Source organism: Pseudorasbora parva, chromosome 9, assembly GCF_024679245.1.
Source record: "Pseudorasbora parva isolate DD20220531a chromosome 9, ASM2467924v1, whole genome shotgun sequence".
Taxonomy (NCBI): domain Eukaryota; kingdom Metazoa; phylum Chordata; class Actinopteri; order Cypriniformes; family Gobionidae; genus Pseudorasbora; species Pseudorasbora parva.
In genome coordinates, this window is record NC_090180.1 from 42,165,946 (window position 1) to 42,178,582 (window position 12,637).

General features: G+C 36.8%; 1 protein-coding gene across 9 annotated transcripts in view; it reads left to right on the top strand.

Annotated features, from left to right (window-relative positions):
* Positions 1-12,637, top strand: part of mbnl1 (muscleblind-like splicing regulator 1) — an 80,117-nt gene that overhangs the window by 18,017 nt on the left and 49,463 nt on the right. For 4 of the 9 annotated variants that reach the window (XM_067452690.1, XM_067452695.1, XM_067452696.1 and 1 more), the window contains exon 1: positions 12,053-12,283. The exons of 1 other annotated variant lie outside the window; for it this stretch is intronic. The gene's annotated coding sequence lies outside the window, so the exon portion shown is untranslated. Of the gene's footprint in view, positions 1-1,410; positions 1,562-12,051; positions 12,284-12,637 lie in introns of those variants that run through there. 4 more of the 9 variants (XM_067452691.1, XM_067452700.1, XM_067452699.1 and 1 more) reach the window with 4 other exon arrangements.

A 12,637-nucleotide genomic window follows, 5' to 3' on the forward strand; every position in this document is an offset into this window, starting at 1 on the left:
GTGTGACCACAAAAAAAAAAAATTTGTTTTAGTTAATATTAATAACAACACTTCACTGAAGAAATAAAATTCATGGCTATAACAGAAATACATTGATTAGCATAACCTTAACCATTGGATAACCATGTCCAAGTTTAAAATTAAGAAGTGAAGAAGCCCTCCTCAAACTATGGCAAACTCGCATTTAGCTCTGGTATGAAATGCCCTTTTTGGTTTTATGTGGTTTAAACTAAGTCCTGCCCTACAAATATTGTTTTCCTTATTGAATAATCTGTTTCACTTAGAATGTGTCAGATTATAGAAGAAAACTGGGTTGGGAATGCTGTTTCATACTGACCTGAAAACTTCTTTTTTTTGCTTTTTTTTTCTCTCTATGGCACAATAATAACAGCATTAGGATGTCGTTTCTATTTTGTATTAATATACTTGATTTGAATCTGTTTCTCTCTCTCTTTCTCACTGTCATTAGTGTAAATAACACCCGAGGGGTTGCATTAGTGAGACGTGTGAGTGTTTTTGGACCAGGTAAATGAGTTTAGAAGAGGAACTCTACCATTGGCTCAGTCATGTGGAACTTCTGAGATAACACACCTGGCATGAGTGAACTGCAGACCTCAAGTAACCTCACACACACACACACACACACACACACAGAGAGTGCATGCATGCACACCAATTCACATGCAAACACAAGTACATGCTCACACATACTAAAACAATGTAAGCATTTGTTTTGCATTTTAAAATAAAATCAAACCAAATGACATTTATTTTAAAGTTTGTCACAGTAGGTTTCAAATCATGTTCCACTTCGTTTAATGTTTTGTAATGAGATGATATGAAACTTTTAAGTGTGACTCTCGGTCAAATCGTTTTTCGTGGCTTCTGTATAAAGCGAACATAAGCCTCATCCTGTGCATGGCATAGTACTTTGCTATCTTTAGCAGTGTAGGAGAGTTGTTTCCTCTTTTTTGAAGCTTTAACTTTTAGGGCGTGTATATCAGTATGATATTCCGATCAGGTCCAGGATTATAGTTGGGTTTTCTCTACGCTCAGGGAAAGTGTTTAAGCGTGTGAAACAAGTGTGGATTTGATGGCAATCTTTTCAATTCTCTGAGGGCGGCAGTGGTGTTTTCTGGGTGAAAATGACACAGCTCTCTCTCTCTCTCTCTCTCTCTCTCTCTCTCTCTCTCTCTCTCTCTCTCTCTCTCTCTCTCTCTCTCTCTCTCTCTGCGGCTGGTACACCCAGATGCAAATAAGATAAAAGCAGGTTTCCATGGCGATAGAGAGAACGATCACTGAACACACACACACAGTTCCTTCAGTCTGTGCTTTATCATGTGATCACACATTGAAGCCATAAACACACACACACACACTTGAACATCTTAATGCTGCGTTTTGCATGCATGCTACTCTGCTTGGTCGTGCACTGTGACACACCAGGGCATACGTTAGTGTCTGGCCCAGAATGCATTGCGGTAAGCCACATTGGCTGGTGACCCATGTGTGAGTTCCTGTCTTGCTCTCAGTGGAGATACAGCTCTCGCACCACACACGGGTAAGAACTAACCAAATGCAAATTCGATCAAATATACAAGTTTACCGGATAAGCTTTGTTTGCATCTATTGCTGTAAAATTGCTTATGACTGAGAGGAAATATCTGGAAAAATGTGTTTGTTTCATAATTAATTTATATGTATTTTATATAAATATTTTAGAAATGGTAACAATTACACACTGCGATGTAGATATTCTACTTTTTTTATTGTGAGTCTGATGTAAACTTTTTAAATTATCTTACTTTGTTGAAATGTTTAATGTTGTTCCAGCAATATACTCTTTATAATATACTGTATACTGTAAAATATATAGTTTTAGTTTATAAAATGTTTAGTTTTTTGACCATAAAGTAAGATATTTTTTAGGGATTTTGGACACTTTATATTTTACAGGTCAAATAAACATAACCATAAAAATATTATAACAAATACTAAACATTTAATAGTTATTTAATAATGTTATGATGCATTTAGTGTAATTATTCATATTTTTAAATATATTAATACAGTATTTTTCACTGTGCATGGTGAGGTTACATATTGTGCACTTTTAAATGTACTTTTTTGGCCAAATTTTCTATCACTTATACAGTGTGTATTCTAACATGTTTGACCGCTTCCTGTTGTGTCTCTTTGTCTTGTGAAAGTGCATGTTCTGGTATGCAAACTATTTACATCGCCTTTTCGTACATTTCTTTGGCAATTTGTAAATTTCCATTTTATGGAAAAGTATAAGTTGTTGGACTTTGTTAAAGTAGCTACCAATGTTCTCTGATGTTGCTCCACAACTTATTTGATTATATTTAAAGTTCATTTGAAGAATAAGGGATGTGCATCAGCTGCCAAACGCCATTGGCTGTGTTAAACACTCTGGCGATTTTGCCTTTGAATGTATACAAGCTTCAAAAGACAGTTTCTTTCTGAACATCTTGCATTATAAGTGCATTCAGCTGTCTTTTCTTCTTCTTTGGGACACTCTTCAGAGGTGTTTATGTAAGGTGTGACGTGAGATGGAGCTTTTTGTTTAGTGCGATACATCTGTAGCTGCTGATAATAATTGGCGGGAGGAGATGAACAGCCGTTCTGTTTAGTCATTGAGAGCTGTTGTCATTTTTTCCTGTTTCTCTCAGTCTCAACACATCTCTCAAAGTAAATGAAATGCTTCTTTCTCAACACAATTTGGGACAAACAGTGTTAAGCTTTGTTAGGTTTTGTAAGAATGTTCCAAAAGAGGACGTTTGCAAACTGAGAACTTCTCTCACAGTTACTCATAAACTTCCTGTTTTCTCGCTGCTTTAACTGTTTGAGCGAGTGAAACTAGTTTAATTTCCTAATTTAGCAACTGTGAAGTTTCTTTGTAAGTATAGAGTCTCTGAACTAACTTATTTCAAACAGTTGAAGTACTGAGAATAATATATTTAATAAATTAAGTGTAACTTAATGAAGGCATGACATTTTATATATTTATTTCTTTATATATGACATTAACATATTTTTTGTAAACTTTTTATATAGTTTTTATAAGCACTGTATAAGTTTAAAGAATTATATATTTAAAAAAAGAAATGCAACTTGAAGGCATGCCATTTAAATTGTTGAAGAACCTTATTGCCTCAATTAGTGCTGGGGGATATGGGCAAAAGTATTATCACAATATTTGTTTCATATATGTATTACAATATTAATTTACCATTAATGGGGAAGGAAATTCTTTCCACTTATTTGTTAGACCCTGAGAATAAATACAAACATGTAAACTTGTTTGTTCACAATTAAACTCCACAAAGTAGCTACCTTTTAAGTTATGAAATCCTTTTTATTTTTCCCTAAATTCTGTGTTTTATGATTTAATACAAACTTATATAAACGTTAATAATTTTAACGTCACAGTAGGTAAGATTTTTGGAGGAAAATATCTAAAAACTACTAGATCAGTGTTATATATTTTGTTGACTTTATCCCAAATGTTTCCAAGAATGTTTAAATCCAGAGAAATAAACTAATTTAACCAAGGACACGGACCATGTCTGTACATCTATCAATGACATCATACCCGCGTTACCCTCGATTTCGGGTTTTATTTTTATTTGAATGAATGAATGAATGAATACATTGTGTTTTATTAGAAAGATCAACTGTTTGGATACATTCATCGACAGAAATCGAATCATTTTTATTCTCATTGTTCCAATCTTGTTTTCTTGTGAGTACCATGTTTTACCATGCCTGATATTGATCAAGCTTACTGCAGTGTGCAGCAAGTGTCTCATAGCAAACGAACATACAGTAGCATTATAACATAACTTTCAACACACTCAAATGTATCTAATATGATAAAACAGTGCAGCGTTACCCCACATATGCATGATCGTCTGCGGCATAATAAAAGATCCGCAAAAATCAAGGCATCGTCGAACTACACCTTTGTTTTTAATAAGGGACCCCTAGTCCCTTATTAAGTTTTTAAAATGTAATCAAATCAACTGTATACATTTTAAACATGAAATATCTTGGTTTTATGATATTCCTTAGAAATATTATTATCATTACTTTGAGAAGTACAGTTTAGTATACAGTAGTGAAATATTTCTGTCATAATTTCTTGAAGTTAAACCAAATTTTTGTGGTGTAGATCTTTCAGCGTTAGTTTCAGTGTGTATTTGACGGTAGCTTTTCTCAGATGAAATGGTGAAAAACTTGTGAAGTGTCTGTCAAAGCAGCTCTGGAGATAAAGTTCATGTGTTGATGTCCTCATACATTGAGACGGCAGATGCGCAGAAATCACTTATTTTCACTTATAATACACATGCACTGACTGGCTGCTGTAGCAGTCTGTTTGATAGACTGGTAGATTCATCTATATCGAGTAAAAAATTCTAGAGCTTGTCATTGTTATTGATATATGAATATGACATTGCCCAGCTACATAAATGAATGGCTTTATTTGGCGAGATTTGCTATTACTTTTCTAAAATAAATCAGTTGGCTGATACGTTAAAAATGTATAAATATAGTATTCCCAGAATGCCTCAGTGAATCACACAGCCACGAAAAAAAGTGTCAGTGCTGCTACAAATGATTAGATAGGCCCCCTGAGATCAGTAAACCTGGAAAACACCTTAAGTTTTGCTGTCTTAGCATTTCAGTTTGCCACAGCTTTAGATTATTTAGAGCTAACTAATGAACCGGCTGCTTGAGTAACAGTGTTTGCAAACCGATTATTGTATCATCAAAGGTAATTCTGCTAGAAAAGTGGTTCTAGCATTGTGATGTAGGGCACTGCTTTAGTTTGGGTGCTGTAGTAACTCTCAAGGCCTGAATGCCTTCGATAAATCAGTAAAGTAGGCCAGCACAATGCTGCTTTTATCAAGGGCATGTGAAACACCACCGGTGACTTTCAGCAATGCAGCTAGACGACGATGCCCAACTCTGAACCCTGAGTCACAGTTACGTTATTCAGATGTCTGTGAGCTTCATCTGGTGAAATGTGCTGAGAAACGGCATAATATTCCGAAAAGCAGGGATATTACTGAATAATTTAAAAGATCATTTAGCTTTGAGTAGCTCTGCGCAGATAATGTAATAAAATATAAAAGATGTGAGGGACCGTGCAAGAGAAAGGGTGTGGTTTGCAGGGTTTAAATGAGGTTATTCGATGGCGAGATGAGCTGTACAGAGGTGTCCAGACTTACTGAGTAACGAGAATATTCTCTAACCCAGCAAGAGTTCACATCCACCAGCCAGCACAATTTACAGTGTCCTGACACATACCAGTGCTGAGACGAGAGAAAGAGAGAAAGAGAGAAGAGAGAGAGAGAGAGAGAGAGAGAGAGAGAGAGAGAGAGAGAGAGAGAGAGAGAGAGAGAGAGAGAGAGAGAGAGAGAGGCATCACTTTAAAACACTGAGGTTTTTTGTTCACAGTACATTTCTGCCAGTGTGTACAGTCTTGTACAGTCTGTGTATCTGTACTTTGTTGGCACGTATTAGGGAGCTACAGTAGAAAATGAGGCAAACGGAGGCGTCATGCAATGATTTGCCTCATGAAGGTTGATAAAGATGGTGCTGAGAGTTGTCTTTGTCACCTCATGGTTTTCATTTCCTGTTCAGAAAGCGAACTTCCTGTCTCTGCACCATGCACAGGTGTGAATTTCATATTTTTTAAATAGCTGCATAAGTAACTGTGTGATTTCCAAAACAAAAAGTAACATTATGAGGGACTTTTTCTCCACACCATCATGCCTAATGTGGTGGCCTGAACGAAGCCAGACCCAGTGGATGTGGTGTAAAGGCCTTGATTTACTCCTTGAATAACAAAATAAACACAGAACAAAATGACAGTGGTGAGAAAACAGCAGTTAAGAAAGTATCTTGTCATGTTTATTTATATAGCACTGTAGCACAATATATTGCTTTAAAGCAAGCAGCTTTAAGGTTTTAACATAAAGCTTTTCCAAGCTTTATAATGGCAGTGAATGGCAATCCAAAATTTGAAGCCCAATAAAGTGTATACGTCCATTATGAAAGTAATCCACACTGCTCCGAGGAGATAATAAAGACTTTCTGAAGCGAATTGATGGGTTTTTGTTTGAAAAATTACCATATTATAAATCACACGTTATAAAGTAAAATGGTGGACCACCTTCCGAATTCAACTTCAGTCCAACAGAAGCTAGATATTTTACTTTATAAAGTTTTAAATATGGATATTTTTCTTCCACAAACACACCAATTCTCTTCAGAAGGCCTTTTTTAAGCCTCCAGAGCCGTGTGGATTACTTTTATAATGGATGGATGCACTTTTTGGGCTTCAAATTTTGGGCTCCCATTCACCGCCATTATAAAGATTTGAAGTGCCAGGACATTTTTTATATAACTCTGATTGTATTTGCCTGAAAGAAAAATGTCATATACACCTAGGATGACTTGAGGGTGAGTAAATTATGGGACAATTATGGGACTTATTTTTGGTAAGGCATAATAAGCCATGGCTTCAGCCTACACCTTTTCAGTAACCCTCTTTGTTTGTAATGAATTTGCTGAAAATAAAAAAATAACCTGAGATTGTCCAAGTCAAAGAAAGCAGAGCCTCAGAAGGCATGAAAAGTTCATGAAAATGATCAAAAATGCTGCCAGTGGTTGGCAATTTTTTTTTTTTTTAAAACACTGATGGGGGAAGAGTTAAATAGAAGACAATTTTAAATGTTCTAATATTTTACAATATTTAAGTTTTACTGTATTTTCATCAAATGAAAGCGGCTTTAGTGAGCATAAGAGACTTAAAATCTTACCACCCCTAAACTTTTAAACGTTAGTGAAGGTCAGCCAATCTCTTCTTGTCTTAAATTTGTGATTTTGCCAGAATGTACTGCGTTGAGTATCAGACTTTGTCAGTAGTTAGACATCTGACTAGGTGTGAGCCTACCTTATACTTCACACCAACATATTTTCTTTTGGTTAACTATAAACTACACTAAATTGCTGTGTAAACAGCCACGCCCAATCACTTTCGCTCCTTTCTTTTTTAACTTTTTCAACCAGACATGTTTAAGCTGTAAATCGTGACGTATTAAAGAGAAACCTCTGAGAGATGGTATAAGGGGTTGAGAAATCGGTGGGATCGCAGTGATAAGATTTCTTCTGGATGCTTGTTTGACGATCATGTGTGTGTCTAGATGTCTATTTGGTGAGTCAGTGTATTTGGCTCAACTGAATGTTCTGATTTCATGAAGCCAGACCATCATAAATCAGGTCACCCCAGTCAGCTCTTTTTTTTTTTACTCGCCTTTCTATCCATTAATATACATTGTTAAATACATAGCACATACAAACACACCATCCACATAAATATGCATTCATTGTGCACGTTACTAGCATCTTTACTTTGTTATTTTTCAACATTGGTGCTTCCCCATACACAGTCATTTAGAGAGATGCACAACTTGAGAGTGTTTGGCCATTTTAACAGTCTGCTAATAGAGTTACATTTGTCATACAAATTGAGAGTGAGCGAGAGTCATTTCAGTGGAAAGTATGACAATATTCTCTTACCGTTGACTATTTTTGCCACTATCGTCACTCCTAATACTTAAACAACCTTTTAGAAGAATGAGGACAAAGTATGACCGGAAAGGAAGAAGAAAGGAATTAGTGGATAAGACATATTTTCCCCTATGTGTAATATCTGAATGAATCGGTCGGTTGAGGGAAATGGGGAAAGAGGTAGGCAAAGAGAGAAGAGAGTTTATGTGAGTGTCTGGTTGTTAATTTGAACCAGAGTTGGACTGTTCCCTTGTTCTTGGCATCAACGGCATAAATTATCGTATATTTATCGCTAATGCCAGCCAAAGGGTACCTAAACATTTTGCCATCGGGCCTAGTGTAATTCACATGACTGTTTTAAATTAATAGGAAACTAGTAACATTGCTGTGGTTGGTAAGTGTGAATGACCAAAATTGCATTTATTAGGTGAACCACCCCATGTCTAGACATGTGGAAATCAACTTTACAATTTTATACTTTTTACAAGAATTTAAAAAAGTTATTTCCATTTATATTCAAGTAAGGATTTTTTTTTTTATTATCATTACTATTATTTATACATAAGGTTCAAGCACAAAGCTGAAACAACAGTAGGTTGTTTATGGTATAAATGTACATGACAAATGTTACAGAATATACATTTACAATTCAACCAGTGCAGGTTACAAGATTTAATATAAGTATTAGGTGTTCCAGAATGTGTCTGTGAATTCTCAGTTCAAAATATCACACAAATAATTTATTATACCATTTTGTAAATGCCTATTTTTGAGTGGAAGGAAAAGCATGCTGTTTTTCTCAAGCGGCAACCTCCTGCAGTTTCTCTTGAAGCCAGTACGGAAGTGACTTAAACTGTAATTCATCAACTGGCCACTAGGGACAGGCTCCAGAAGGGAGCAGAATCTCATTGAGCCCCATGTTAAAATGCCCAACTTTACAGCAGGAAAAAACATGTTTACAGCCTGATACAAATTGTGGTTTTGGTCTGTATGGCTAATTTTAACCTTCATGAAAACTGTGAGGTGAATTTTTTTATAACTCATTTGTTTACATTATATAAACCCTTAAAGTTCTGCATAATTAATGGAGTGGCAACTTTGATGGACAGGTGGATAGCCATTTATTAGCTGTCTGTTAGTCATCGCATCACCTTAGCTCCGTCCAGGTCCCACCTCTTTGCTCATCTTTTGCACCAAGATGGCAACGGCCAGCTCCTCTTTACTTTGTGCTTCAAAACTCACTTCAGAATCCTATGGGTGACATCACGGACACTACGTCCATATTTTTTTACAGTCTATGGCTTTTGTGCATGTATCTTTAAATGAAAATGAGCTGCTGTTCCCCACCCCTCTTTCCAGAAGAGGGCAGAGCCTGTACAGCTTGTCGTGCCTCTTGATATTCTGCAAAAAAATAACACATCTGTTTGGTTTTGATTATCATCTCTATTGCAGTGATGATCATGTGACATTGCAGGTCTTCATCATCATGAAAGATTATTATCTGCATGTGTTTTAAAGCCATATCAGTCTAAATTTCTGATATATGGTTTTCTGAGAGCACACATCCAAAGCATGCAGACAAAAGCTGGATGTCAGATGGCGTGTCCCTTGAGTATTGGATTAAGTTCTCTATTTTACGATTTACTGTACTTAATAAACTGTTAAATACACACAAGGTTATGTCAAAAAGACACAAAGTTCACTTAAACACTGTCATTTATGGCTGTGAACTTAAACAGTAAGTTAAGAAATTGCATGTGTATATTAGATCTGTGTATTAAAGTGAAAGAAGTGTAATGTACAGTAGTACCTACTGCTATATATGCAATTAATATGAATTAAACAAAAACAACAACAAAAACGCTGAAAATATCTCATTGCTTTGGATTGAATAACTTTAGTAACTTATAATCAAAATCTAGATACTTTATAAAGATTTAAATGACAAAACACACTCCCTTACATGTATTTGAGAATCGTAATTCAGAAAAGCAAGTTTGTAAATATTTGGAATAAAAAAGTTTGAAAAAGGTCATACAGTGTTGTGGCTGCAGTGTGTCACGTGACAAGCATGATGTGTCGCCATGGAAACAAGGGAAAGCGTTCTTAAGGGAAAAAAATCACTCTGGGGGGTCAGTTCGAATCTTTTAAACTCACGCATGAATGGGTTTAATAAGAATACATTTCTTACTTGAATGCCACTGTTAAATGCTCTAGTGAGGCGATAAACATGGCAGACTGTGTACAGCTAACTCAGGGCGGGGTCTTTGCTAATAGGGCGGAGTCAGTCAGCATTCATGGGCGGGGCCTGTGCAATGTGACGTCTTATTCTGAGACACTGCTAATGATTTATGGGGATTTAAAAAAAGGAGTGGGTGGATTTTTACCATTAGGGTGGTTGTGTTCACACACTGCCAACACCAAATAATGTTAACCACCATGTAAAAGTAAATTTGGCATAATAGGTTTTGGTAAAAGACCAAAATAGGTAATAGGTAATACCAAATAGGTATTTGGTAAAAGTTACCAAAGTTTTCTGGATTATTAATGTCAAATCTTTGCATGATACTTATGGATTTTTTTTAAGATACTATGTATCGGTATATTATACTTTGTTTTATCTGTAAAATAATTTCCTTCTAATCAGTTACTTGTATTATAAATATACATTTCTTTTGGAAATAAATACATTTTGACTGACACTTAGTTTTGACTTTATTGCTTCTTTGGCTAATGTTTTGGTTGTGTTTTGTTTCTCTGCAATTATTTGAGTTTTGTAACACTAGTATATAAGCTATCACAGATAAACAATCTGCTGCAAAATGCACCGGACTTGTTGACAGTCAATAATAATTTAAAAGGGGTACTCCACCACTGGCAAAATGGAATTTACATAAAACTTGGCTGCCTTTATAGTAGAAAAAAGTTTTTTGAAATGCACTGGCAATGTTGCTTTCCAAGGCCACTGCCAACAATCTGCAATGGATAGATAAACTTATCAGAGACAAATACCCTGCTTTAGTAGGAAATACTACTTAGCAAACTTGTACTTGTATTGTTCCCAGGTGCATGAATTCATAAAGTAAACAGTTAGAGGGAGTGAGTATATTTTGGTTTCCAATGAAGGATCCAGTTGTAAGCAGTAGCAAAAGTCTGCAAAAAAATAAATAAATATGGAGAGAATGTGGCAATGAAAAATCTGAAAATGCAATTTTTTTTACAAAATCACTGGACCTGTCAAAAGGACTCGCTTTAGTCCAGGTAACACGGCAAATTAATACAACTGTTCATTTCCTATTGATATTGTAGAAAGCTATAATCAGCAATGTTTAAGTAGAAGTACTAGAATTACTAAAAAGGAAATAAAAAAACACTAAAAACATAAACAAACAAAAAATACAAAAGCAAATAACATTACTAAAACTTTAATTAAATTTGAAATATTAATAAATGCTATAATACTATATAAATAATACTAAAGTAACAATGGCATATAGTTCTTTTTAGCAGTTTCCTGCTATGCACATGTCATTGACATTTTCGGCCCTCAAGCTGTAAACCTAAAAGATCCCAAGACACACTTGAAACTTTCACACATCCTTGAACCGATTGCGTAATGAATCTCTAATCACTTCTCATGAAGACAAAATTCCTTGTGTTTAGTGCGTGTGAACATCAGCCAGGTTTCCTTTTTCTATTAACTTTTGCTAAATAACCTGATTGTCTTTTATCTTTATGATTTTGCCATTGTGAGCTGAGTGTCATTTTTCCAGTAGTCGGATGGAGTCAGCCGCAGTCGTTGCTGGGCAAGGCTCAAGTATGCAAATAATGCAATAAAGCATTTTTTTCTCCAGAAGATAATGAATTAATGCCCCAGTTTCAACGCTTTATGGCCCTCCAGGAAAATATTGTTTAGCTTAAAGGGACTCTAAATTCCCGGCCATGTGGGAGTTTGTTAGTATTAACAGCAGTGAAATAAATTAAAGCAACCCAGTTCTCCTCTGTCATATAATAAATAGCTTATGGTGTGAATATATCATGCTTTTCAAAGGAGATTATAGGGGAAACGCATCATGCAGAGCAAGTGCGATGATCTGTTTCTCTCCTGAAATGGCCGTAACCCATATTCGCAGTCGAATTAAAACCCAATCCTGCCTTTCCTATCAGCAGATAACTTTGCCGCGCAATGCACCAGGTGTGCAGCTGTGTGTGTGTGTCCCACTGCAGCCTGGTGTCGAACGCAGACAGACTCCTGGGAAAGAGCGATGTAATCTCAAAAGCACACTCGTTTTCTTTTCTTTACCTCCCTTTCCTTCCTTTTGTCCCCTCCCCTTCTCATTTTCTTCTCTCTTCGGTGAGGAACTCAAAGCATTAGCAGCAGCAGCACTTCCTGGTTATGTGGGTGGGCGGTTCCTGTGAGCGTGATTGGCGCTCGAGTTCAGTGCTCTGCGCAGTGCTGCTGTTTCTCGCAGGCTCTCGGCTCTCACACACACACACAGTGGCGCAACCAGCAGCCACACGCGCTCCGTCTCTCTCTCTATCTGCCTCTCTCTCTCTCTCTCTTTCTCCTCCTCTCTGAGAATGGTCCACCCGGTGCCTGAGGCTCTGCTGTCGCGGCCTGCCGCCCGTGTCTGATCTCTCACACACATACGCGCACTCAGTAGTAATCATGATGTGAGAGGTAAGAACTGCTTTTTTGCATCGTCTCGCTCTCTCACGTTCCTCTCTGTCTTCTCTTTCGCAGCTCTAACAGCCGAGGCTTGAAGCATTGCACCACTTTAGCAGGCTTGCTGTGTGAGGACGGGGGTTGTTCAGCGTGTGTGGGCTGTCTTTGACTTTATAGGGCGCTTTTGTGGTGAACTGCAGTTTGTTATGTCTCAGGGACTGCAAACCAATCTCAGCAGTGTTTTTCCCGGTTCTAAAAAAGTTGCGGTTGCATCTGTGCGTGTGCGTTTGGCAGGAAACGTCCCTCTCGCAGGTACTCCCCCACCCCTCCGCGACCGGCTACTTGTTTAGACAGTGGCAACCGTGCGAT